At 43.2% G+C, this 25,261-nt stretch overlaps 1 pseudogene across 1 annotated transcript; it reads right to left on the bottom strand.

Moving 5' to 3' along the window:
* Positions 1-1,173: 1,173 nt before the first annotated feature.
* On the bottom strand, positions 1,174-25,255 carry LOC308061127 (45 kDa calcium-binding protein-like; annotated as a pseudogene). Its single transcript, XR_013931968.1, has 7 exons — positions 25,088-25,255; positions 18,412-18,632; positions 11,758-11,872; positions 11,151-11,264; positions 7,436-7,591; positions 6,107-6,282; positions 1,174-4,482 (listed from the first exon to the last, which is right to left on the bottom strand). The product of XR_013931968.1 is annotated as a 45 kDa calcium-binding protein-like (transcript).
* Positions 25,256-25,261: the final 6 nt, after the last annotated feature.

The following is a 25,261-nucleotide window of genomic DNA, read 5'->3' on the forward strand; positions in this document are numbered from 1 at the left end:
GCAGTAAGCCTCTGACTCCGGACTTGAGGACTTCTCTGTTACCCCCACCATTTGCTCCCATGGAAATAAAAGCTTCCAGCAGAGGTGTGCCCCATGAAAGCACAGGATGCAACATTCATGTGCCAGCTACTTCTGATGCCTGTTTTGTTCCACAGAAGCATGTTAACTCTGGAATCCACACCCCCAGAGGGCTTCTCCATCCAGCTGTGCAAGCCAGCAGTGACAGAGCAGGCTGAACAGCCCACTGGCACTGCGGTCCTGCCCGCGCCCAACACAAGCGTGTGGAGTAGAGAAGAAAAGTGATCACACTAAGAATTAGTGGGTTTAACTTTCCAGGCTCACTACCGGAATTTTTGCTAGCTTGATCTTATTGATCTAGGATCCAAATTTTAGGTCTTCCAGTTCTAAAAGACTTGAGCAACTCTTGTGCAAAGGCCCAAGTAAACAAGATATCCTACAGCGAAAGATGTTTTATTTACGTTGGTTAAAAAAAATAGCCAGACCTCCCAGACAAAGCAGATCTACAGTCAGTTCACACCTAAAGGCAAAGGAGATGTGACTGGAACAGGAGTACACGTGGAATCCCAATTAGCCTGCACTCTTCGGGAGGACTGAACAGCAACATCCAGAACTGATGCTTTTCATTTTTCTTAAGGTTCTGTAAGACTGCTTAAGAGTGGAAAGGACACAAAAGCGAGGCAAAACAGTAACTGTTTTCCTACTTCTCCTATTTTCCAAGCATTTTGGAAAACAACCACTATGGAATAGAAGCTATACCTTAAAAACATTCTTTCCACAAGGGAGCAAGGCTCTGCCAGAGCAAGTAAACCACACCAGCCGGACTTCAGCTACCTTCACACTCGGTACTTGCATGCAGGAAATACCCAAGTCTCTTCCCACTGCGGTATCATGCTCCATGCCATTTAAGTGGCTTTACGCCTCATGATTCAGTCACTCCTTCGAGCAATATTTAAGCAGATTTATTTTTCTCCCCAATTCTTTTTCACAAACAGCAGCAGGCTTTACCTATTCAATAAATCAATTATTATTTGACAAGAACTGAAAAAGCAAACTCCTATGGTGTTCACAAACCGGGTAAGGTTAAAATTCTGCTATATACATTTGAACTGAGAACTCCCAAACCACAAGAGCGGTGATGATGAAGCATTGATATTCTTGCTAAAGATACTTTAATACAAGTTAAATGCTCATTTAATAAAAGCAGTTAGCCACATACCATCTTCAGAATTCAACTTTTCTTCAAGGCACCCCTAAGCGTTACCTGGCTTGATACTGCCAGATTCCTTTACGTGGCCATATGATGCAAGTAAACAAAACAAGGAGAGAACACAACAATTAGCCAAAACATTTCACATCTAGCACACTCTTTGGCTGGATTTTCACCAATGCAAATTAACCTCTCCAAAACGCTGCTTGGCATTGCCATGAGGATCACATGTGCCGCAGGCTGCTCCCAGAAAACAGCCCGCATGCAGCTACTCTGGGTATAGTAAGAGAGGAGAGCTTCAGAGTGGTGAATTGAACCATGTTATGGGTCAGAAATAAGAACCTGTCCTGATTTTATTTAATACACAGGTATCATTTTTGACTATAGGTGCTTATCCTAGATGATACTCTATACAAGCTTTTGAATTCTACAAAGATGAAACAGATGATACAAAGATGATGTCCAGGAGACAGCAGCACTCGTAAACCGAGACCTATTAACAGCCGGCAGATTGCCTGCATACTTGAAGAAAAACCAAACAGCAAAACCTCATATGGAACTTGTAACTTGTGCTTGATGAAAGGCTTTAAAGAAAAAGTCTCTAGATTCCTTAGACATCACAGGCAAGTAAGGGTTCACCTATGGGAAAGAACCTAAAAGAATCTGAGAAAGATTGAGTACCTATAAAATACTTAAAGGATTATTAAAAATAAACAAGTCTACGGACAAACATGGATAGTTTGTACTTCTAAAATTCCAAACCAGGAATATTCTCATGTACCTCCAAATCTCACCATGCAGTCCACTTTATCCTTACAGCTGTTAGTTAACATGTGATCCTGATTTCTGGCAGAGAAAAATAAAACATGTTAAGATGTTTAACTCCATGCATACTTTAAAAATTAATTTTTCACAGTTGTTCCTCAAGTTTCAGATTTGTCAGGTGTGTGGCAAAGACAGCAACAGTACATACTTTAACATTTTTGCAGTTACTAGCTAGATACTGCTAACCTTTTATTTTTCAAGAGATTCCATGCTCATATTATCAAAAGATTAAACTAAGATCGCGTATGCATAATCATTGCCTTTACTGACAGATAAACTTCTAAATTTCATCATCATATTTCAGCTGCTCAAGAACCCCTCTGCAAACTAGCACTTGCTTTCTGAGCATCAGGTGTGGCAAGTTAGAACTTGTCCACTCAAATTATATCTAAATAATTGAATTGTGCAAACAACTGGAGTGTAATACCAGAATGCAGTCAGGACATTTATAAGATTATGAACTAATATTGCTAAAAATTTTGTCTTAACTAGACTGGGAACAACCACACTGCAAAACCGTATGTTTGCATGTACGATTTTGTGCTAGTTAGAAGTGCAGGCCATTATGTGCTTATGAAGTCTTAGTTAAAACAACAGCAAAGCAAAACCTAGACCTTTTGCCAATCAATCTAAACCAATCATACCTAGGACTTCTCACAAGCACCATGGTTTTATACACTGGATTTTGGTTTTAACATCTCCAGACTCTAGCCATATTAAAATTTCACTACCCTGCAATCAAGTACCTGTGGAGCGCTGGAATGGGGGTGGGAGTGGGGGCTGACTAATACGGCAGACATTCTAAGCTCATTTAAACACAAGATTATCAACTAAATTTATCCCTCTCTTAAAGTTCTTTCAAAATCGTGTGTTAATTTGTCTGTCCTCTGAAGAGTTCCAATTTTTCCCACTCACTGACAAACCTAAAATCAGCCACATTTCCAAAGCATGGAGAAAAATACTTACTGGAAAAGATATGTATATAAAAAGACTGATACAGCCATTTAACACCCAAAAAAAAAAAAAAAAAGAAAAAAAGAAAAAGAGGGAATACTGAAACAGAAACAGGTAGCAATACTTATTTTTACATTATATTAAGAGAACAAATTTAATCAAATATAACATCTCACTTGGATTTTCAAGCGACTGTTCAGAAAGAGAGGTTTTTACAGTAAAGATGGAAGCAGAGTAAAAATACATTTTCTATTTTAAACAGTAGCGGATATGACCCTTGTGTTGCAAGATGCTTTCAAAGATTACCCAAAAGCAAACCGATTATAAGGCTTCCCAAGTGCTGACTGTGCATTGCTCTGGCAAAAGCAGCTCAAAAGCAAAGCCTGTATATCCCCCAGCTTCAGCATGCATGAGTTCATCAGCATCGTTAACTTGCCCAGAGGCAAGTAATTATACTAGTTTTAACAATGAATTTTAGTTAAGTGGTAATCATACACCTAGGTGAATCCCATTGCTCTGTCCAACATCTTTAAGTCCACAAAGAAACCTTCCCCATTGTTTCATTTTAGAAGGAAATTTGATTTTTTGAGACATAAGCAATCGCAAGTCTCTCATGTCCCCAGTGCAACTGCAAACAAAAAACCTGTCACACTATAACCAGTTTGCTTTTTAAAGGAGATGCAGAAGCTTCTCTGTAACATTTGAAGTAAGTTCTTCCTACAACTCCTAAAGATATTCAGTGGTGAAGGGAGAACTCGTATTAAATTCTCAACAATATGTAGGCAGGTTGAGATGCATTGAGAAAAATACTGGAAGATTAGCCAGCCGGTCTGTGTGTGGATATTCTCATGAGGTCAGAACACACATATTTGACCTACAATCCCCTTTACAAAAGCCAACACCTTTCAGTGTTATTTGTGATTTCCATGGATCAGCAGCTACGAGGGCTACAAGAAGAGTTAAATATTTATGAAGCATCCACCAAATATGATTAGCCAAAAGCAGCTGAATCTTCAGCTGGATTATCTATACAAACCAGGGTGAGCTGACGTAGTCCAGTACCTGCCCCATGTAATATGGGCCTTTTTTCTCCACTCACACTGAAGGCAACAGAGCTGTAGATCTTATGTATGGACAGAAGGTTTTTTTAAGTCTAGGACAACATGCTGTAGGCACGTAACACAGATAGCAGCAAAGTAACTTCCTGTTTGGGGGTTGGATTTTTTTTTTCTTTTGTTTTTCTTTTGTTTTAATTGAAACCAAGAAAGTGCTTCAGAGCTCTGGAAAAGTGAGCAGGATCAGAACTCCTCATGACCATTACATACATAGTCCATAAGCTTGCTGTTTGCAAAGTATTCACTACATTTCAGGATCTCCTCCAGCTCTAAGTGATAGTTTTGATTTTCATCTGCTACTGCTGTCATTTGCTTTGCTTCATTCAGGGCATTGTATTCATTCATAGGATCCATATATTCCTAAAACAAGTAAGAAAAAAATTTTCAATCACTAAGCACACATTTCCACACATCAGAATTATGAACCTTGGCTCTATGTAAGCTTCAGCAATTAGAAGACCAACGTAAGCCATCCCAAAGTGAACGTAAGTCAGGTGCTAACACCTTTTTCTGCCTTTTTAACAGGTTTACATCTATCTCCTAATTATTTTTTTATTATTATTCACTGCTTCCTTGGCTGTTCTAACAGAAATCCAGATTCTCGGCTTATGCCAAGTGTCTACATTTTGGTTGCAAACTAAACTCATTATCAAATCTGGTGTCTTTTGTGAAGAAATCTCAATTCAAAATTCAGGAGCAGCCCACTGCCGATCTGTATGACATGAGTTTTCTGGTTTCTGGAGATAATCTTTGAGAACGTGTTCCATTCAGAACTTTCTTGTTCCATTTTAAATGACCAAGAAGACGTTACAGAGGTCAGAAGTCTCAGAAACAAAGAGTTTTGCTCCTTCACTTCACTCAAAATAGTTTAAAAGTTTTCAAGCAGTGCACTTTAGTTCATGCCGTAGAAGACTCAAGATTATCTTCAACTTCTTCCTAGAAGTGACCTATACGTGCATGCATCTATGTGTGCATACATATGCAAAGACTTCACAGATAAAGCACCTATTTTTAAAGGAAAGTTCTCAGTAAAAAGGCTATTAACATTGTCTCTGTCACAATACAACCGTTTATCCCTACTAACACCATCATTCATACCCATGTATTTGCATACTGAGGTTAGGAAATTTAACATTCATCCTACGTCAGGGAAAAAGCCAACGTTTTACAGGTTCCCTTTTCACATTGCCTATGCTGCAGTTTGAATTCTGCTAATTCAATAATAACTGTCAAAGTACATTCTTACATCCAGAAAGAAAAAAAAAAAAAAAAGCCCAAAGTGAGCCACGAGCCTCCTCACTGGCCATGACACTGCCACAACTATAGGGTGCGAAATATTTCATGGTGTTTGGTAGACTCTTCTGCAGACAGAATTATTAGAAGAAAGCCTTTCTGCTGCAAACCAAAGTCTAAAAGGCCACAAACTAGAATCCACACTTGAAAATAATAATTTGGTTTTGTAAAAAGAAAAACACACTAAAAGACAAGAGATCTCTGCTATTTTCTAGGCTACTGGGGCCCAGGTTTTGTTGATTGTTGGCTTTTTTGTTGTGGTTTGGTTTTTGGTTTTTTTCGAGTGAGTTTGATTTGTGCTGGTTTTTCTTTTTTAAAATGAATATAGGTTGCCAGTTACTCCATTTGCAACTGAAAGTATGACTCATTCTCCCAATAACCAGTGCACCTAATGAAGTCTGTGACTTGCTTTCTTGCACTCCATATCCATACAAGTGTCTGTGTGACAGAAAACCCTAAAAGCATACCTGTGAATAACAGTTATGCTAGGAAACCCCCTTTAACAAAAAGCACGATGACACTATCTGCAAGCACTATTAAGCAATACTGTAACCCAAAGTTCTGTGAAGTAGACACACACTGTACTGTTAATTCAAATATTTTTGGACTTCATAGTCTCTAAAGCAGTTTCAATCCTGTATTGAAAAATTAGCTATCGGTTTTAAAATCACTAGAACTGAGGAAGACTTACCTCCAACTCTGCCATTGTGACAACACCATCATGGTTAGCACCAATGACCTCGTCAAATTCCATCCTTCTGTCTTTTACTCAGTCATCATCAATATCTTGAGCTTGCTGGTTCTCTGCAGTACCAACAGGTAATGAAATTAACTCTGAAAGGGTAAGTTTCTTATCTCCATCTTGATCTACAACAGAAGTACACAGTAACTGAAAAGTATTTGCTTAATGTCCATTAAAAATGAGAAATTCCTTCAAGTCAGAGATGCCATTGGTACAGTCTGCCTGGTTTCAGCAGTCCACAATCCTGACTCCAGCAGAGAAAAGTAGTTATCATTTGTATCTTTTGTTAGCAAAAAACTCTGTATTATGGTATACACACAATGTTTTAGAAGGCTAAAAAATATACACTCATCAATATACTAAAAAAGTATTTTTCTGGACCTGAAGGACACACCAGGTGGCAAGCTGGGCTTTTTTTTTTTATTTTATTGTTGTTTGGTTTTTTTCAACAATCTACTGCAACAGCAATTTTCTTATATCTGTATCCAGTCTCCCCTTGCATTAGCGCTCAGGTAAATTAACTCTCATAACAGACTGCATACTGGAGTCGTCTGTCTGTGCGTCACATACTCAAGTATCACTGGAAACTCTTCATATTTATTAAGCTAATAACTAGCAAAGTCGTAGCTTGTTGGGGTTTTTTTGGTTTGTTTGGGTTTTTTTTAAGACAGGTGTTCTAGCAGTTTTAAATATGCATCACTATTGACTCAATAGAAGAAGAAAGATGTGTGCCAATACTCATGAATTCAAAAAAAAATATTTTCTTAGAAACCTCAACCATTTATTTCCATTTTCATGACTATATATCATGATTCTTACATGGCTGCTGTACTGGGGAAGTACAAAGCAATTAATGCCCTCCTCATGGAACATTCACATCAATATATTTTATAGTATTTTATTGTTCATCAAACCTTTTCTACTTTTGCTACAGTAACCCTACAATGCAGTAGCACTTCAGTGTGCTACTTTACTGTCAGCTGATCTTCTTCATATGAAGTACTGAGAATGTCTTTCTAATAGGTAATGTTGTGCTGTTCTTTAACAACCAGAGACTAAATTCTGTTTTGAGATGCACAGACAATTCCATAGAGATGCCAGCATTTGTTCTAACAGTTTCTTTTTCTTACTCGTCACATTAAAAGATGCGTAGAACAGAGCAAATAAGATATGCCAAAATTTCACATTGACCCATGACAGCGTAATGACGTAAGGTTTACCCAATAAAATGGTTTACAAGTAAACAGCTCCCAAGAAATGCATTTTAAAATGGCATACCCAATTCTCAGATGATTTCTTTCACCATGAACTTCAGCATTCCCCTACTACGTTCTGGATGAAAAAAGGGCAAGAATTCTTCTTTCAAGAACAGATCAGGAGGTGGGTTGTCAGCTTGGTACCACTAGTCCCTCAGGTTATCTGAAACTTCCTGTGCTAGAAATTTCAGGAAAAGATTTAAGCTATCATGTTCAATCTGTTTAGAGTTCTTAAAAATATGTACTTTCCCCTGTTACTCAATTGTTTAAACAAGGATGACCTATGAAACAGTTATTTTACAGTTCAACTCTCAAGGAAAGTGGGTGTTGAGAGAAAACAAAGTGCAATTAGTTTCATCTAGTGTGCGCTGAAACACTAGGAAAGATCCTTTAACCAAACAACTGAACTGAAATTAGGAGATGAAAATAAAGATTCAGCTACACCTGTATCAAAACTTCAACACATCAAGTGAACACTGCTGTCCTACCAGCATTGTTAGCTGGTTCTGATGGAAGGCAGGAATAATCCAGCTTTGTTCAGTACTTGTTGTTCACCTTTCTTATTTTCGTGTTTTGAAGCCCACCGCCAACAGACATCTTTCACCTGCCTGAATACCAGTAGTACCTTTCCTCTGAAAAAATCATCTTTGTTTTCTACTTCACACCATCCCTGCGCATTGAAAGAGCCAAAACATTCTTCACATTTAAAATATACTTCAGATTCACTATCTCTTTGTATTGCAATTGTGACATCACACACCTGGTTAAGATCTACAAGAACGGAAGATGTCAACCCATTCTTCTCCTACCCAGATAATAACTGTAGAGCTACAAACCCTTTAACATTTAGCCTGTTTTCTTCTAAGACCAAGTAACAGAACTAGCATTACACCTAGAAAGATGCTGCTGATCCGTGAAGCACTCTGCACTAGTGCTTTGGCTAACATCATCACATAGGTTTATTCTACTCCACAGCACTCATTAAATCTACTACAGGTAAGAAAATATTCTTTGCCAATACAGCGGTTCCAAGCATGATCAAAAGGGGCATATTTTATTACTCCAATGTTACAACATTCAGCTTTCCTTATGTCAACTTGCCATTTCTTAATACAACATTATCTGAACCATAACTAGCTGTACTATTGTTTTGAACTCTTTTTAGGTATGTTCAAGCTCACAGGATCTGAATTAACAAAATGGTACAGAGATCCACAAAATGTTGTGTTATGCATACCACACACCATTTCGAATGTAGGTTTTCTTCTCCAGCCACACCACAATTCCAGACAGCACCCTCACCCTTCACAAAACTACATATGGATTAAGCTTAAGAATTGTATTAAACAGATTATAAAAAAGAAAAATCAAAGCCTAATTTTTACAGTGATCAGCAATACATTTCAAAGCATCTAACTGAAAAGACAGTATAAGCAAAGCCATAAAGTAGAGGACTAGGAAAGCTATGAAAAGACTCCTGCCCTGCCTCTGCTCCTCCCTTCTTCCTTCACCCTGTCAGAGGCTCAGAATTCAAAAGAATCACCAACTCAGAGAGAACTTATACCCTTAGACTCAAGATGCATCATCCAGTATTTCAGCCTAAAAACGTCATTCATTGGAACTGTGAGAGATTTAAGAGTGTAGCTCTTCAAAAGAAGTTTGGAAACATCAAGAACAGATGCTAAGTCAAGCACCAAGAAACACATTTAGTTTTCAGTTACTTAAGGATGCAAGTACTCATTACTCCTATTAGCTACCTTGTCTATTCTAAATCAGAAAACATTCTGACTTCAGACCAAAACCCTGCACATGTTTTAGTTAACACTATAATTCAATAAAGGGAAATATTTTTGCTGCAAGGAGAAAACGCAAGTTGAAGTACAGGTGTACAGATACATCAGCACCAAAATCACTTTACATTTCCACTTCTTCATCTTACACCATGCAGACAAGCACTTTCAAAGTGCTGAATTTTTCCTAAACTCAATGGAGAATCATAATTTGCGCATGAGTTTCCGCTAAAACCATGCATCTGATCTGAAGAAAAAACCACCCTGCAACACACAACGTGACTGCTGTGCACCTAGCGGTCCTGAACATAACCAAACAGGAAAAAAATACCTGTACAGAGTATTCTTTTTCTGGTGTAGGCATTTTCTAAATGACACACTGGAAAAAATACTGTGTGTAGCACACTGCTATCTGCAAAATACACTAACACAAATCTGAACCATTGGCTTTTCACAAGTTTTAAAAACATTCTGAAAGACTAAAGTCTTCAGATAAACTTTTTTTTTTTTAATTTAATAAACTGCCTTGAATTGTTCTTGCATGCTTTTGCTTTCTGAGTTACAGGTGGGGGAAAAAACCCAACAGTTACATCTACTTTTTTTAACTGCTAGCTGCACTTAAGATTTAAGTCTTCAATAAATGTTTTTTTATGAAGAATAAAGAAATCCTTCAGAGTCTTAATATGAATCTTAGGGCAGTTTTTAAATAGCAAGTTTTACTTGTGTCCTTGATATAACTAAGCCCAGAATAATCAAACCACTTGCTTACAGTTTTCCAGTGTAGCCAACCCCAAATGTTCGAAGTCACAAGTCAGTCTCCCTTTGCCTACTTTTCTTAAATGAAACTCAGCTGTCAGTCACCAGTTGAAACTGTTGTTATCTGCATAAGTTAAGTTGTGCCCCTAGTTGGGGCCCAGCATCCAAACTACAGCACACTTCTGTGCGAAACTGGGAACATGCCTTAAGATCCACACATTCCGTCATTTTTTATTATATAAACCAAAAAAAGGTACTTTTACACTGCACTAGAGTACGAAAATTTTTAAGTTTTGCTTATCATCCTCAGGAAGCTGTAGATAACTAATCTGACTTTCCCAAACAAGGCTTGTTACCCAGGTACGCATTTCCCTTATTCAGCACATCTTTTATCTGATGAGCATTCCTGTAAACTGCAGTTAACCACACTGCCATAGAACACGCTACACAGGTGTTTTCCCTGCCATAAAATTCAAAGGCCCATTTGCATTTTAGTTGCTTTTTGATAAATGGAAAATATAACATAACCCACTTTTAAATGACTAATTCCTGCAAGGAAAGGCTAAGGCTTCGTGTTTTACTAACAGTGAATTTAAATACTTTTAGATGGGGGGAGCGGGGAGATTACTCTGTTAAGAGTTCCCATGTTTATACCAAGCCAGACTCAAATGAAAGTTTCAACAGTAATAAGGAAGAAATGATCAATCTCTCTCTAGAGAACTTAAATGAAACATAAAACAATTCTTAGGCAACCTTCTGCTATCAGCTGCTAGCGCAGTGCCCAAGCGCGTGCCCACCCAAACACAGCCCCTCCGCAGTGCCAGGACCAGGCTCGGGGTGCAGCAGCTCCTTTCGTTCGGAGCAACAGGGGACCTGGGTCCCGTAGTAACAATACAACGGTCCACGCACAACACAGGTCTGACAAATTTTAGCAGACTGTTTAACTGAAAAATATTCAAAGAGTAACAAATAAGTTACCAAGATTTTCAGTGTTTAATATTTACATCAAGAGTGTTGGGAAGGCAGATCTGAGTCGGAAGGAACTCTAGTATTTCTGTCTTATACCTTACACATTCTACATTTTTGTAGAAGCAGAAGAATAAGTAAAACATTCATCTTAAGTACAGTTTTGACATTCAAGTTTTAGGAAAGTAAAAGAAAACCCAACACACACCAACGGTCTGCACTTACTTTCTTCATCTGTCTTCAGCTCTTCATTGTTTGTGATCTTCTCTGCAATCACTTTTTCATTAAAGCCCTTACTTGCCAAAAATTTACTTTTGTATTTGGTCCGTGGCACCTGGCCTGTAAGAAAGAACCATTTCTCAGACATGACATAGTATGCTTAAATGACAAACTTTTGGTTTCATTACTTAAAACAGTCTGTGATAAAACATTTTGGTTCAGCTGCATGGCCATCACACTCAGCTTTATGAATGGCAACATGAAAACTATCACCTGATTCACTTTTGTGTTTCTTCAGACCAGACAGGCCTTGTGAAAACAACCTGTTTATGTCACCATCCTCACCCCATCCCCAGCAGAGCCACTTAACTTGTTATAATTTCCTATGACTGCAAGTGAAATAACACAGCGGTCGACATAGGACTCGGGTGCTGACTGGAGCACCTCACTTCTTCACTCTGTTGTCTTCTGTACGGATCAAATCAGTTGCAATCACACGCAGTCCAAAGGAACTTGGATTTTGTCACAGCACATCTGAAGAGCAGCCAGTAGGTCTGGCCACTAGCAACTGGCTTCAGATGTCATCAGGAGATGGAGGAATCATTCGTCTTGCCATCACTATCAGGGCCCACAGCTCGGAAGTGCATTTCATTCTCTTCCACAGCTTTCCTCTGATCCAGCACCGCATCTCTTTTGCACCTATCTTTTTATCATTATTTACACCCACCCTATGGATGAAGAGCAAACAAGATTTAGATTTGAGGACTGGGGGGTAGGTGGTATATTTTTTCATTCTAAATGAATTACTTTATTCTACAAACATAGGTTGCTACAGGAAAGAGTATATTTATAACCCTTTCTGAGACGTTGTACATTCTTTGAACTACAGAGTAAACAAGTAGCAATTCAGCTACTTATTTCATAGTTAAATTTAAGTAACTACAACATGTAGGTTACTACTCAGTGAAAATCCAGCCACGTTTCATTTTGCTGTAAGTTAACCCATTTCGGTATTATGTTTTTGAGTAATTGTTTTAAGCAGAGGAAACCACAGCCAGCTCGCTGATGGCGTCCTGGCTCATTGCCGATTGGGTCAGAGTCGTCAACTGCCAGCTGCTGCAGACTTTCACTACTTTGAAAAATTTCTTCTCTAACATCCTCTCAAACCATTAACTCCCTCTCAATTTATCTTTTCAAGTCCTTTTTACCTTGATCTTCCCAAGATCTCTGAAGTTTACTGGTGAGCTGCCTCCCTGTGTCTGCCTAGATCACATCCCAACAGTTATGACGATTAAAAACAATGAAAACATGATGTGAATAACTTTGGTGCAAGGACTTTCAAACTACTTAATACTTTGGCTGTAGTACTTGTAACTGGAAAAAAACAAACAAACCAAGTTTCCTTTATTAAACCTTGATCTCTGGTAACACATTGCAGCTGACAGTTTTTAATGCTGAACACGTTTAGAAGTTCTGCACATACGTTTCCTCACCATTAGGTTTCTGAGTTAACAGGTTCACTTCACTTTGTCAAAGGATCTGCTCGTACTCAGTGCTACTGAGCTAGGGAACTAAACTTTTTTCTAACTGACTAAAATTATCAGTAAACAACCAATCTGATAATTCACTGTTCTCCTTAATGTACTACCAATACTGCTTTATTGTATCAAGATACACTGCCATACCATCAATTTCATTAACATTTATTTCATTAAAAAGAAGTTAATGTAAAAGTTACAGTTGAAGAACAAATACAAAAACAGTAACATGCCACTTTAAGAGGTTTTTTATTGAGCATATCATTAAGTATTTATTTTAGAAAGATATAACAATATTTAAAACTGAAAAGACATAACTTTCAGGAGGCAAGATGTTATTCAGAGCACACCAAAACCACTCTTGTTCAATTAAAAAAAAAAAAAAAGAACCTAAGAAAAAAGAAACAACACAACAAAAAAAACCACCCAGCTTAACTCTGGCTTTTTTATCAGTTTGTATCACCGTCTCAACAGTACTGAGGTGTTATCATTGAAACTCAAGTTATTAGATATGTGATTTGCCCTTAAATGTCAACTAAATGTTAAAAGCTTAAGCCAAATAGCAACTCTAGCACCTAATCTTCTACAACACTTAGCTCTATTAATAAATGCAGTATTATTGTATCATGTCTCTCCAAATCTATATGCGCCAGCTCAGTATTAGCAACTTTTCAGCACCAAAGGCAAGACCAGTAAAATGGTCACGTTCTGCTTGCACCACCTTACACTTACTAGGTGAACAAATGTGGGTTTCAATCCAGAATAGGTACCGCCAAAAACGAGACAGGAAAACAAAGCGCCTTCTCAACATTTAACATTCTAGTTTCCTTAGATCAAAGCTATCATTGAACTTACTTCTTCCAAGCTGTACTTTCCATTTAAATCACATTGTAACTAGGGAGAAAGGTAACAAATCCCATTTACTGGTGTTCTAACTCATGAAAGCAGCCCTTTGTTCTGCTGCCACAGTGCACAAGAAGCCTCCAATGACTCAGATCCTCATGAACTAGCAGGCATCCACTGTACAAGGTGAGCTGAAATCCTTCGGTGTCCATAAACAGCACTCTTAGTTTTGAGAGGAATATTTACAACTGCATGAAATATCAGATGTGATCCTGCTGTGAGGTTACCATCCAAGGCAATAAAAACAAAGGACTATCTGTGCTTCCTGAGGTAACTATCTCGTTCAGAATGGACTGCTTGAAAACATTCCCACTAACACTAACAAGCTTAGATAATTACCTGTTTGTTGCTGAACAACTTAATACTGGTAAATCATGGAAAACTGATTTTCATGGAAAATGGTGATGGGCAATCAGTTTTCTGAGGCACACAGGTCAGAACACTCAAAAGATCTTAGGAAAGAGTGGTACATTCTAATGCACTCCTTAAAAAAACTAGCAAAGAAAAGTACTGCCTAAAAAGAATTTAAGTTCAAGAAAACAAGATGAATCCAAGGAAGAATATCATCCATGATTACAACTTTGCTCAAACCTTCCTTGGCAAACTGTGTATAGAAATCTCGTGATGATTTCTCAAACTTCATGATATACCAGATCCAAATCAAAAGCCAAACAAACAAAAAAAAAAAACCAAAAAGCTTGATTGCACTTTTTCTACAAGAAGCATAGTTTGCTGCTAGAGTGACATCGCAAATTTGTAAAACTTTAGGTATGTGACATACTGCTACCCAAGCTGACAGCAAAGAAAGTTTTTGTAAAAGCAGGGACTACTGTTAGCATAAATTTGAATTAAGAAATAGACTACAGAGTCCTTTTTGATTGATCCATATTGATTACTTGTCTGATTCCACAAAAATTATAGATAAACCACAGCCCAGACAGTAGTTGAGGCAATGTGATAAATACCATTAGCATTAATACATTTCAGTAACGGGCAGCATCAGACATAACAGCTCCTCTAAAATGTCTAAGTTCAAGGTTAACACTTCACTAACTATTTAAACTATATTTCATTATCTATTCACAGCCAAAATGTTAATACTACTGTTGAGTAAGAAACAAGCCAGCATGCTACTCTGTAGGATAATTCTAAATTTTTCCTTAACAAAAGCCTGTAGTAAGGGCTGCACTGAATACAGATGTCAAGCCTGGTAGAACAGATTTTAAACACTTCAGCCCAGTTTCTCAGCCACAAGCCATTACAAATCAGATTTTTGTGGCCAGCTTTCAAAAGAGCCACCTCTGAAAGTATTGTCAATAAACATTGGCCATTCAGGTTTTCAGATTCATGTTTGCAAGGTTCCTAAATGACAGCACCGCAATACTGCCCAAGGGCCTGGGGGGAGCAGGAAGGCAGTGTTCTTACCTAAAAGGACTAAAGATAATAATTTTCTCGAGCACCTAATGGGTATCACTTTAGAGTTGGTTTCTGCTTCACCCAAATAATGAAAAGCAGATCCAGAAAATATTTTTTAATAACAGAAACCGAAGCAAAGCTCTACATAGCAGGAGGTATGCAAAATTTGTTAGATGTATATTTAAACGTACAGGTTAGGAAAAAAACACAAATCAGGGTCCACACACTACTTAAAACCTTCCAATGGCATACAGCATGAACAGTTCTTTCACTGAAAAATACAAGTCTGGATTCTAAAGCAAAGATATCAAAATGGGGAAGCTTAAAATGTCGCCTCTCCACGTTCTTTATTCTACCTGCTACTGTCCAACACGGTTTGTCCGTACCGGCAGCTTCCCAGCACAGATACGATGCACAGCAGTAGAAGTGAATACTGCGTTAGGCCATGAGATGAACCCCACGTTAAGAAAGCCAGCACGGATCTGGCCAAAGCCACCCCGTCTGTGTGACACAGTCACAGCTGTGGAGCCCCGCGCTACCCTTACAGCACTGTGGCACTCCGAACGGGTTCTGCTTTGGGAAAGGGGAGGTTCATGACAAGGAGGAAAAAACAAACCAAAAAAGCTCTGTGCATGGCAATAGTTACCAGAAGCTGTATTTAAACCCGTGACCTGATGAACAACTATCAAGGTAAGGCACTTAGCTAACACAAAAATTTTAATTTTTAAATGGCTACTGGGGCTGCAGCTGAGTAGCTGAAAACATCAGGAAAATGCAGATGCTAGAAGGATTTCAAACTCGCAGGGGTAACTCCAGCACAAAAACACCCTGACAGAAACCCACACATATTACATTCTTCTGTACTTTAATTTATCCGGTTTGTTCGTACATGTAATTTAATTTAGAATACAACTGACCCTTAGAAGCCAGGCTCACCAAACTGAATTCCAGTACCCAGTGCCACTGATTTAACGAAATCAGTGGCACCACAAGCACACTTGATGGCTTTCAATATCCTTCCTCCTGCCCTCCCATGAACACCCACCCACACAAGCTAAACTACACCACCCAGCAAAAGAATAGAAAATCTATAGATTCCAGGCTAATTTAAACTATTTAAATGGAGACTATAGCAAAATGGGTTTTCTGGCAATTATGAGAAGAAGGAAGGATGTCAAGCAAGCCCCTCTCACAGATTTTCCTGACCTGAAGGTACCTGAACACTTACTCTTGGCAAGGAATGAAGACTAAAAAGATAAACCTAGGATTTCTTGCACCATGCCCCAGTTCCACAGGGCAAATTTGGTTGAAGTACTGGTTAACTTATAAAAAACCCACTTCTGTAGACAAGTAAGGCTTGTCCTCCCAGTAAAGAGTGACTTCAGAAACTAAAATACAAAATTGTGAAATGCCACTTGTTCTTTCAGTCACATGTAGGTTGCTTGCTTAGAAAAACATAGTTTGGGGAGCTTTGCTTCCACGGTTCAACTTTATTTTCAGTAATCCTATTAGACAATAATTTATACTTTGAATTGATTACTTTATACCATACTGGCATGCTGTAGAATCTCAGCTTTCATTAATCAAAACCATACTGTGTGTTTTCTTTATGTCTTCAAAGAAAATATTTCCAAAGGATCTGGAAGCCTGTGGCTTACTAGCTTTTCACAGAAGTTCATAGTATTTCTCTTTTCCCTCAGCCTTTAAGAGTATGTCTAGAAAGCAAACAAAACCCTCAGAATGCTGTCCTACATTTCTGATCATCAGGTGGAATGTAATTTTGAGTGAAGCTGATCTTTAATCCAATTGCTTTAAGTTTCCTAAGACAACCACTTTCATAACAAACAGGCAGAACTGCACAGAGCCTGCAGCTTGCGAATGACAGTTCACTAACCAACAGCTGAATGTTTCCAATAAGCACAGAGCAATGAACATGAAACCTTCTAAGCACCATCTTAATACTTGTATGTATCCTACCAATGACACGAGTGGTCTGAACAGCAGACAGTTAATAACGGATTCCACGCTAAATGAAAAAGGCACACTTGCCTATTTGCTTTAGCAACCTTTACTCAGGAGAACACCAGAAAGAAAAAAAAAAAAAAAATCCAACGTTACTATTGATACTCCTTCCCTGCTAAATGAAAAGGTTGCAGAAAAAAAGCTGTTAAGCCTTCTCATTTTATCTCAAGTATATGAGCATTCCCACACCATCACGAGCATTAAAAGCACCAATGTAAGTTTCTGTTCTAATTAATCTTCTATTGCAAAAATGCAAATAAAGCAAGTTCTACCACCTAGCGTCTGAAAGTAGGAACTCAAAATCAGTGCCGTTTCCATTACGTTCGCTGAACTCCAAACATCTGACAGTCCATTAGCTGACACAAACCTTAACTAGCACAAGAAGTGCTTTAATGCCTAAAAGTAAAATTAGTATTTTTACACCAAGAGTAGAGCTAGATTAAGTTTTCAAAAAGGCTACAAAATATAAGTTTAATGTTTCTTCTCTCATGTTTCACTCTCATTCTCTTTTCTTTTTCTACATTCTGGGGAACTAAATGTTTTGTTAACTGCTAAGTGCTAACGTAATGAAGCAAGCTGTCAAGTTCTGAACTCTTGGTATGTGCAGTGAGGCGTAATTATTTGTAACCTGGATGTATTTCATGTGAAACACTCAAGTTTTAGACACTTCACATCTAGAAAGTTTTATGAACAGAAAACAACTGTTAGTCCGTTTACCACAATCTTATCCCATTGTTTGTCCCTTTTCATCCCTTTTCTTCCCTTCTGCCTTTACTACTGTCTTTTCAGTGTCTTTCCTCTGCGGTTATTTGCAGAAGTCACAACAGAAACAAAAAACAAGATCCATATGGAATATGAGACCAAACAATAAATAAGCAGCTTAGATCATCAATTGAAACCAAACTTACAGCACAGCCATAGAGCGTATGACTGCTAGAACAGAACTGGAACAAACTCCCACCCTCCCAATTCATTGATTGCGTGGGCATCCCACCACTAAGGCAGCCCTTCCTTACCAATTCCTTGCTCTAAAAGGCAAGTGTAATTGATTATTCACTGAGCCAGGAAACCAGGAAAAAGTAATACTTCCATATCTGAAGAGGTTACATAGGCTTTTTTCACACAGAAACAGTACATTTTGTCATAAATTTTACTAGACCACAGCATTAGTCCTGTATTACTGGTTGTGACTATCGGCACATGACTTCTGACTCCTGAGGATGGCTTACGTGAGTATGATCAAACCTCCTTAACATGAACACGGCACTTGTAGTATGATACCTTCCCCTCATCATCGCGATTTTTAAATATTACAGAAAAAATTGCAAATTTTACTCTGATGATCAGAGAAAGAGGCTGCAGTGTTCTTGGCAATGTATGTAGCTTACTTTGAAAAGATGACCATGAGCTTCTTCCTTTTTTCTCTGGATTCTGAATCTTCCTCAAACTCTTCCATCTCTTTTCCTAGAAAAACTTCTTGATGCCTCCAGCAGAGCTGAGAGCACACCAGGGCTGTTCCCTCGGCTGAGGAAGCAGGTAGCCCAAGCTCTCTTGTGCCAGGTCCGTGGCTGCCAAGGGCCAGCAGCGCAGCTCCTGCCTGGTGCCTGCCCTGTGGGAGCAGAGCCGGATGGTCTTAACGTGGGCATCAGGCTCCATTAAGAGTGCAAAAGCGAGGGGGCTCTTTTCTTGGCTCAGAAAGCCCCTAGCCCTGGTTTTGTTGCAGCAGTCCTATGGCTGCAAAGGGAAGGGGCAGGCCAGCGTCAGAATTCCTTCCTGGCACCTTCTGTGTGGGAGCAGTGGCTGTGTTACTGAAAATCATAACCAGGAAAACCCTCCATGCCAAACGATAGTCAGAAAGCAGACGTTGGTTAATTGCAGTGCCGGGTGCACGGGGTATCTTCCCTCCTAACGCGCACACCAAGCTACTCAAGAGTACACATTATACACACTAAAGTAATTGCATAGTCATAGTCCATGACATTTCTTCACTGACCTTGGTGTCTGCAGGGCTGTTTCACACTCACATTTTCTCTGTCACAGCTCCTACGCAGTGTTTTTTTTACCCCTCCCTAAACCTGTCATCACAGAGGTGCCAGCAGCATTGCTGATGGGCTCAGCTTTAACCAGCAGCAGATCTGTCTGGGAGCTGGAACCAGCTGTGTCCAACATGGGAGCATCTCCTGGTGTCTCCTCACAGAAGCCACCCCTGTGGCCCCTGTCCCTCCCCACCCCAGCTAACAAACCCCTGCCATGTAAACCCAATGCAGCCGCCAGCTACAGGGCAGAGAGGGGGCACTGAAAAATAGGGAAAGGGAGCTACAGAGAGAGAGGCAGAGGTGGGGGAAAAAAACAGTGATGGGCTACAGGCCAGAGAGGAGGAAGGGAGGGGGAACCAGGCTGAGAGATGTAGAAACCCAAAAAGTAGTGATGGGCCACAGGGCAGAGTGGGAGGAATTTGAAAAGGGGAGAGTGGGCTGGACAGAGAGAGGCTGAGTAACACCCAAAAACCTCTGAGCTAAAGGGGAGAGACACAGGAATTAAAGAATAGGGAGCAGACAGAGTGATGAAGAGAAAAATGGACTAGAAGGACTGGGGGATGTAGAAAACCAGTGAGGGACAGGGAGCCAGAATGTGGGATACAGCAAAAGAGAGGGACAGGGAGCAGGACGCTAAGGGCAACAGAGAGAATGACAGGGAGGCGAGCCAAGAGAAAAAATAGGGACAGAGGGTGGGACAGAGGTGAAGCAATAAATAGGTACAGGGAGCAGCAGAAAGAGTCAGAAAGGATAAAAGATGAACACGAAAGAGGCCAGGGCAGTGAGATACGGAATGAAAGAAATGACAGTGAGCAAGACAAAGGGTTGGAGGGAGCAAGAAAAGGAAGGAGAGAGAAAAGAAGGCTGGGACAGAAAGCAGCACGTACAGGAAGAGAACACCAGGGAAGGGCAGAAGTGCAGAAAGAAGCGCAGACGTGCAGAGGGAAGCGCAGAGGTGCAGAGGGAAGGGCAGAGGTGCAGAGGGATGTGCAGAGGTGCAGAGAGAAGGGCAGAGGTGCAGAGGGATGTGCAGAGGTGCAGAGAGAAGGGCAGAGGTGCAGAGGGAAGGGCAGAGGTGCAGAGGGAAGGGCAGAGGTGCAGAGAGAAGGGCAGAGGTGCAGAGGGATGTGCAGAGGTGCAGAGAGAAGGGCAGAGGTGCAGAGGGAAGGGCAGAGGTGCAGAGGGATGCGCAGAGGTGCAGAGAGAAGGGCAGAGGTGCAGAGAGAAGGGCAGAGGTGCAGAGGGATGCGCAGAGGTGCAGAGAGAAGGGCAGAGGTGCAGAGAGAAGGGCAGAGGTGCAGAGGGAAGGGCAGAGGTGCAGAGGGATGCGCAGAGGTGCAGAGAGAAGGGCAGAGGTGCAGAGGGAAGGGCAGAGGTGCAGAGAGAAGGGCAGAGGTGCAGAGGGATGCGCAGAGGTGCAGAGGGATGCGCAGAGGTGCACAGGGAAGGGCAGCAATCGCTGCAGCACTGGCCGGCCCAGCACAGCCCCTGCCCACACCGGGCAGCGCCAGTCCCACGTCGCGGGGGGAGCGAGGCCGGGCAGGGGCCGCCCGGGCGAGCCCAGGGCAGGGACCGGCAGCGGCGGCCTTGGCACGGCCCCGGGGCGGGAGAGCAGCAGCGGCCGCTGCCAGCGCAGCTCGGCCCGCGGGGGCTCCGCAGGCGCCGCTCCCTGCCCGCACCGGGGCTACCGGCACCCGCGCCAAGGCAGCGCCCGGCGCACCGGGCCCGGCTGAGCCGTCACGGCAGGGCTGGGGGTGCTGCGGGCCCGGCTGCAGGGGAGGGGCTGGGGCGGGGGGCAGCTGCGCGGGGCGAGCAGGGCCGGGGCAGGTTCAGGGGGGCTCTGCGGAGGCGCCCGCCGCCGCCCCCCTCCCTCGGCTCTCGGACCCCCCGGGCCGCCCGCACTCCGCTCGCCGCCCGCACACCGGGCTCTGCCGCAGCGGCGGCTGCAGCCCCCCGTGCCGCCCCCCCGTGCGGACAGCGAAGAGGAGCCCCCCCGCCCCCGCCGGGACCGGCCCCCGCCGTTACGCGCCGACCCGCGGCAGCGCCGGTTAATCGCCGGGCGGCAGCAGCGAGCAGGGTGGGAGCAGGCGCGGCACCTGCAGTACCGCACCGGGGCCGCCGGTCGGCAGCAGCGAGCGCGGCGGTTTGTCGCTGCGCCGCGTAGGCGCGGCACTCACAGCGCTGCAGCGGGCGGCGCGGCGGGTCCCGGGGCGCGGCCGCTCCGCTCCCAGGGCCCGGCCACCGGCGCGACGCCCGCGGATCAACGCCCGAAACCGGCACCCAAGCTGCCCCTCGGGCCGCGCCGCGCAGCAGCCGAGCCCGCAAGCGCGGCAGCCGCGGGAGGTGGCCTTCCCCGCCGCCCCGAACCCTGATGCACAAACGGGCACAGCCGCGCCTGCCTCCCTGCGCTCGGGCAGCTCTCGGTGCGGGACACGCATATGGTCAACACATTTCCCGGAAGGAAAAGACATACACCTTCACGAGATTACCCCAAACTAATGATAATATTCTCTTTTCCCCTGGTGCATGCCCCGTTGTCCAGAGCAGGGGTCTTTGGTGGTCTTGAGGGTCTGCAAATCCACCCGGTGCTCCACGCAGCTGGCCAGAGGTCCCCTTTGCAGTCCCCACTACAGCCTTAAACCAGGTCAGCTCGGCCTCTTACTCTTTCCTGGCCTGGAATCGCTGGCCTCCGGCTGGTTTCCTTCATCCTCCAGGGCCACCCCTTTGTTAGAACCTGAATTTATTGCATACAAGTATACAAAGATTAGTTTCAAACAATCAAGGTACCTTCATGCTTAACTGTTCAAATCTAGGATGCATGACTACTTCTAAATTACTAAGATTAAACTCCAACCCTTCTGTAACAGCCCCCTCCTGTTGTTACCACACAGTTCCGTCTGTTTTAGCTTTGTAACTATAGTTCTTAGATATATATATTCTGGTTTAGCTTTGCATCTATAGTGTTTGTTTCAGTGTGGTTGTTATGTTGACGTTGCCATCTGACCCTGCTTATCTAAGAGCCATTTAAAACTTACGGTCACTGAGGGGACCCGTGTAGAGGTGGCTTTGAAACAAACTTGGGCTCCCCATGTAAGGGAACTAAATGAAGGTTCGGTGATGGGTCAGCTGTAACTATAGGGTCGACTATTGTTTGAGACCCCCGAGAAGACTCAGAAATACCTGTAAGGCGCATGCATGATGCTTAATTAACACAGTACTACCTGTTGAATGAATATGATTGATTTTTCTAAGAAATGTAATGCATAATCGTAAATGTGGACTATGTAATTTTGTTTGAATGAAACATATGGCACACACATTAGGTGGAGTGACCCACCGTGCATCCAGGGCTGCAATAAAGGATGCCTGCTTAATGCTACATTGGTGTTAAGGAGTCTTCTTATTTCTGATTTTGGTGACACCTTGGCTCACAGCAGCCCACCACCACTGGGGACACAGCAGCCCCGTTACAGGGAGGGGCTGCTGCCACCAGCCTCCCTGCCTGCACCAGGGGTCCCCCCACCCCAGCTGGAGCCCAGCAGGGACAGGGGGCCATTTCCTGACAGCCCCCCATGCCTGACCTCCTCCCCTGGGCTCCCTCACAGCCCCTCACCTGGTGCAAAGGCAGTGCAAACACAGCCAGGAAGGCAACGGAGACGGTGAGCGGTTATTTAGTCACACACATAAGTTCCAGGAGTGAGTGTGCTCCGGGGCTCCGGGCCCCCGATGCTCCCCCTACCCCAGGATGCTTCAGCAGTTGTTCCCAGAGCTGCACTCCTTGGTCTGGTGGGAACAGGCAAGCAGGCAGTCCATCCCTGGAGTGACAGGCTGCTGGGCAGGGGTGGAGGCTGCCAAAAGTGAGAGGCAGGGGAAGAAAAGTGGCACTGGCTGAGCAAGGCGTGTGTAAAAGGAAGCATGAGGCAGGGAACAATGAGGCAGGGAACATGAGAATGAAGCAGCACCAAGAAAGACAGGGGGCAGCAGAAAGAGGGAGAGGGACAGACACTGACATGGATGTCCCACAGGATATAGAAGCAGAACAGAAGGGACAGGGAGCACGACAAAAAGGGAGGGGAAAAAACAGAGGCAGGGAGAGAAAGACCAAAAAAGAAAGAGAGAGAGATTACAGGACAGAGAGGGAGGAATTAATAAATAGCAACAGTGAACCAGACAGAACTAAAGAACAGCAATGGGCTGCAAGACAGATAGGGGGAATGAAAAACAGTGGCACGGAGCCAGACAGAGCAAGATAGTGAACGAAAACAATGGCGAGGGGCTACAGGGCAGAGAGGGAGGCCCTAAAAAATTGGGACTGGGTGCCAGTCAGAGACTAAGAATGAAAAAACCACACTGTAGTCGACTGGCTTGCAGATACGTAATTAATAGAAGGCTAGTCTGTTACTTAACTTGAAACTTAGAAAAAATATGTAAATATCTAAGTGAAAAACAAAGAATTTGAAAAACAGAGGATGTTAGTTAATCCTTACAAACAGTTAACAAAACATGGCCTTGGAAGAAAGAATAGACATGGTAAATACCACAAGCTAAGAAGTAACAAGGTAAGCTCAAGAAGAAGCAAATGGTTGATAAGACTAAACAGAAAATTACTTGAATTACGTGTGAACTATCCCAATTAGCATGCTAAAAGATCCACCCTCGAACAAAGACCCCTACTCACAAAGCCCTCTCCTCATGTGCCCAGTGGGGGGAGGGAGGGGGGGGGAATGCTGTACTTTTAAATGGAGATGAGGCTTGTAAGAGCCAATGAAATTAAGTGTGACTAAACATAATAGTGGACAACTGTTCAAACTGTGTAAAAAGTTTTACTGTGTGTGAAGAGGTGTGCCTGCTTTGTAGTTTTATGAGCCAGCACCCATCTCTGCACAGACACGTGAAAATACCTCAACTTGGTGTGTGAACTGGCGCTGCCCACCAGGTAACAGACCCGTTTATGGGACAGCGATGGGCTACAAGTCCTTACAAAAGGAGTAATTTTAAAAAGTAGGGACTGAGAGCCACACAGAGAGAGATGGAGAAAGGAAAATAGTGACAGGCTGCAGGAAAAATAGGGACAGGGAACCAGACAGATAGCAAGAGAGAAAGAAAAAAATTTGCAAAGGACTACAGGGCAGAATGGGAGGAATTAAAGAATCGGGACAAAGAGAGATGAAGAAAGACAACCCAAATATCCCGCTTCCACAGGGAAGCCACAAATCCAGCAGACTTTCTCTCGCAAAGTTTAGAAACAGCCAAACGAGGGGAGGAAGCTGCACATCCCTCCGCATCACCCCGCTGCTCCAAATAGCTGCCACCTATGCCCCAGCCTGGGCTTCCCGTAGCGTCTTCTGATACCAGTGACACCGGAAGCTTAACGTGTAACCTTAGTATATGTAAAGCCTTAGTGTATTTATGAGACTGTAACCGAGAAGTCCTTTTATTGTATGGATGAGATCTGTGATTCAACTGGAAAGGCACACCTGGGATGAAAGAGAACAGCTCATTGAATCTCATTGAAACCGAGCACGTTTTGCCAAGAAAACTTCGTAAGAGAACTAAGATGACCGGCTGACGTGTCTAGAAATGGATTTGGGTCGGTGGTCGCAACAGCAGCCCTTCGGCTCACTTCAGGGGACAATTACGCATGCGCAAAAGGACGGATTCATGTAAAGGGATTCCAGGAGATAATCGAGTATGTACGGGACTTGGGGAAGCAACGCACAGGCATGCTTGCCCAGAACGCGAGGGACATGTACCGGAGGGCAAGGTGTCCGTGTTAGGGGGAGAACCCGCCGTACTCCCGGCGCCGCAGTGAGGAATGCCGGCCGTCTGAACTTCAAACAACCCTTAGGACGCGTCTTCGACCGACCTCTGGGTAGCGCCTCGAGCCCTCCCCGCTCCCGGCAGGCACACCCCGCGGCCCCGGGAGGCCAAAGACCCGCAGGGCAGCCCCCGCCGCCCGCTCCCCCGGGCACACCGCAGCGGGCAGGGGGCCTCCCGCCCTCCGCGGCGCCTCGGGGGCGGCCCTCACCCGCTGCCGGCGCGGAGAAACTGGGCTTCGCCCCGCGCCCGCCTCTGCTCCCGGGGCGGCGGGGGGGGAGAGGCTGGTCCCCCGGGCCGGAGGAGGCCGGTACCCCAGGGCCGAGCCGCCCGCCCGCGGCCGCCTTGGCCGCCGCACTTCCGGGCCCTGACACGTCATCGCGGC

Source organism: Falco punctatus (genome assembly GCF_963210335.1).
Source record: "Falco punctatus genome assembly, chromosome: 3".
NCBI classification, from domain to species: domain Eukaryota; kingdom Metazoa; phylum Chordata; class Aves; order Falconiformes; family Falconidae; genus Falco; species Falco punctatus.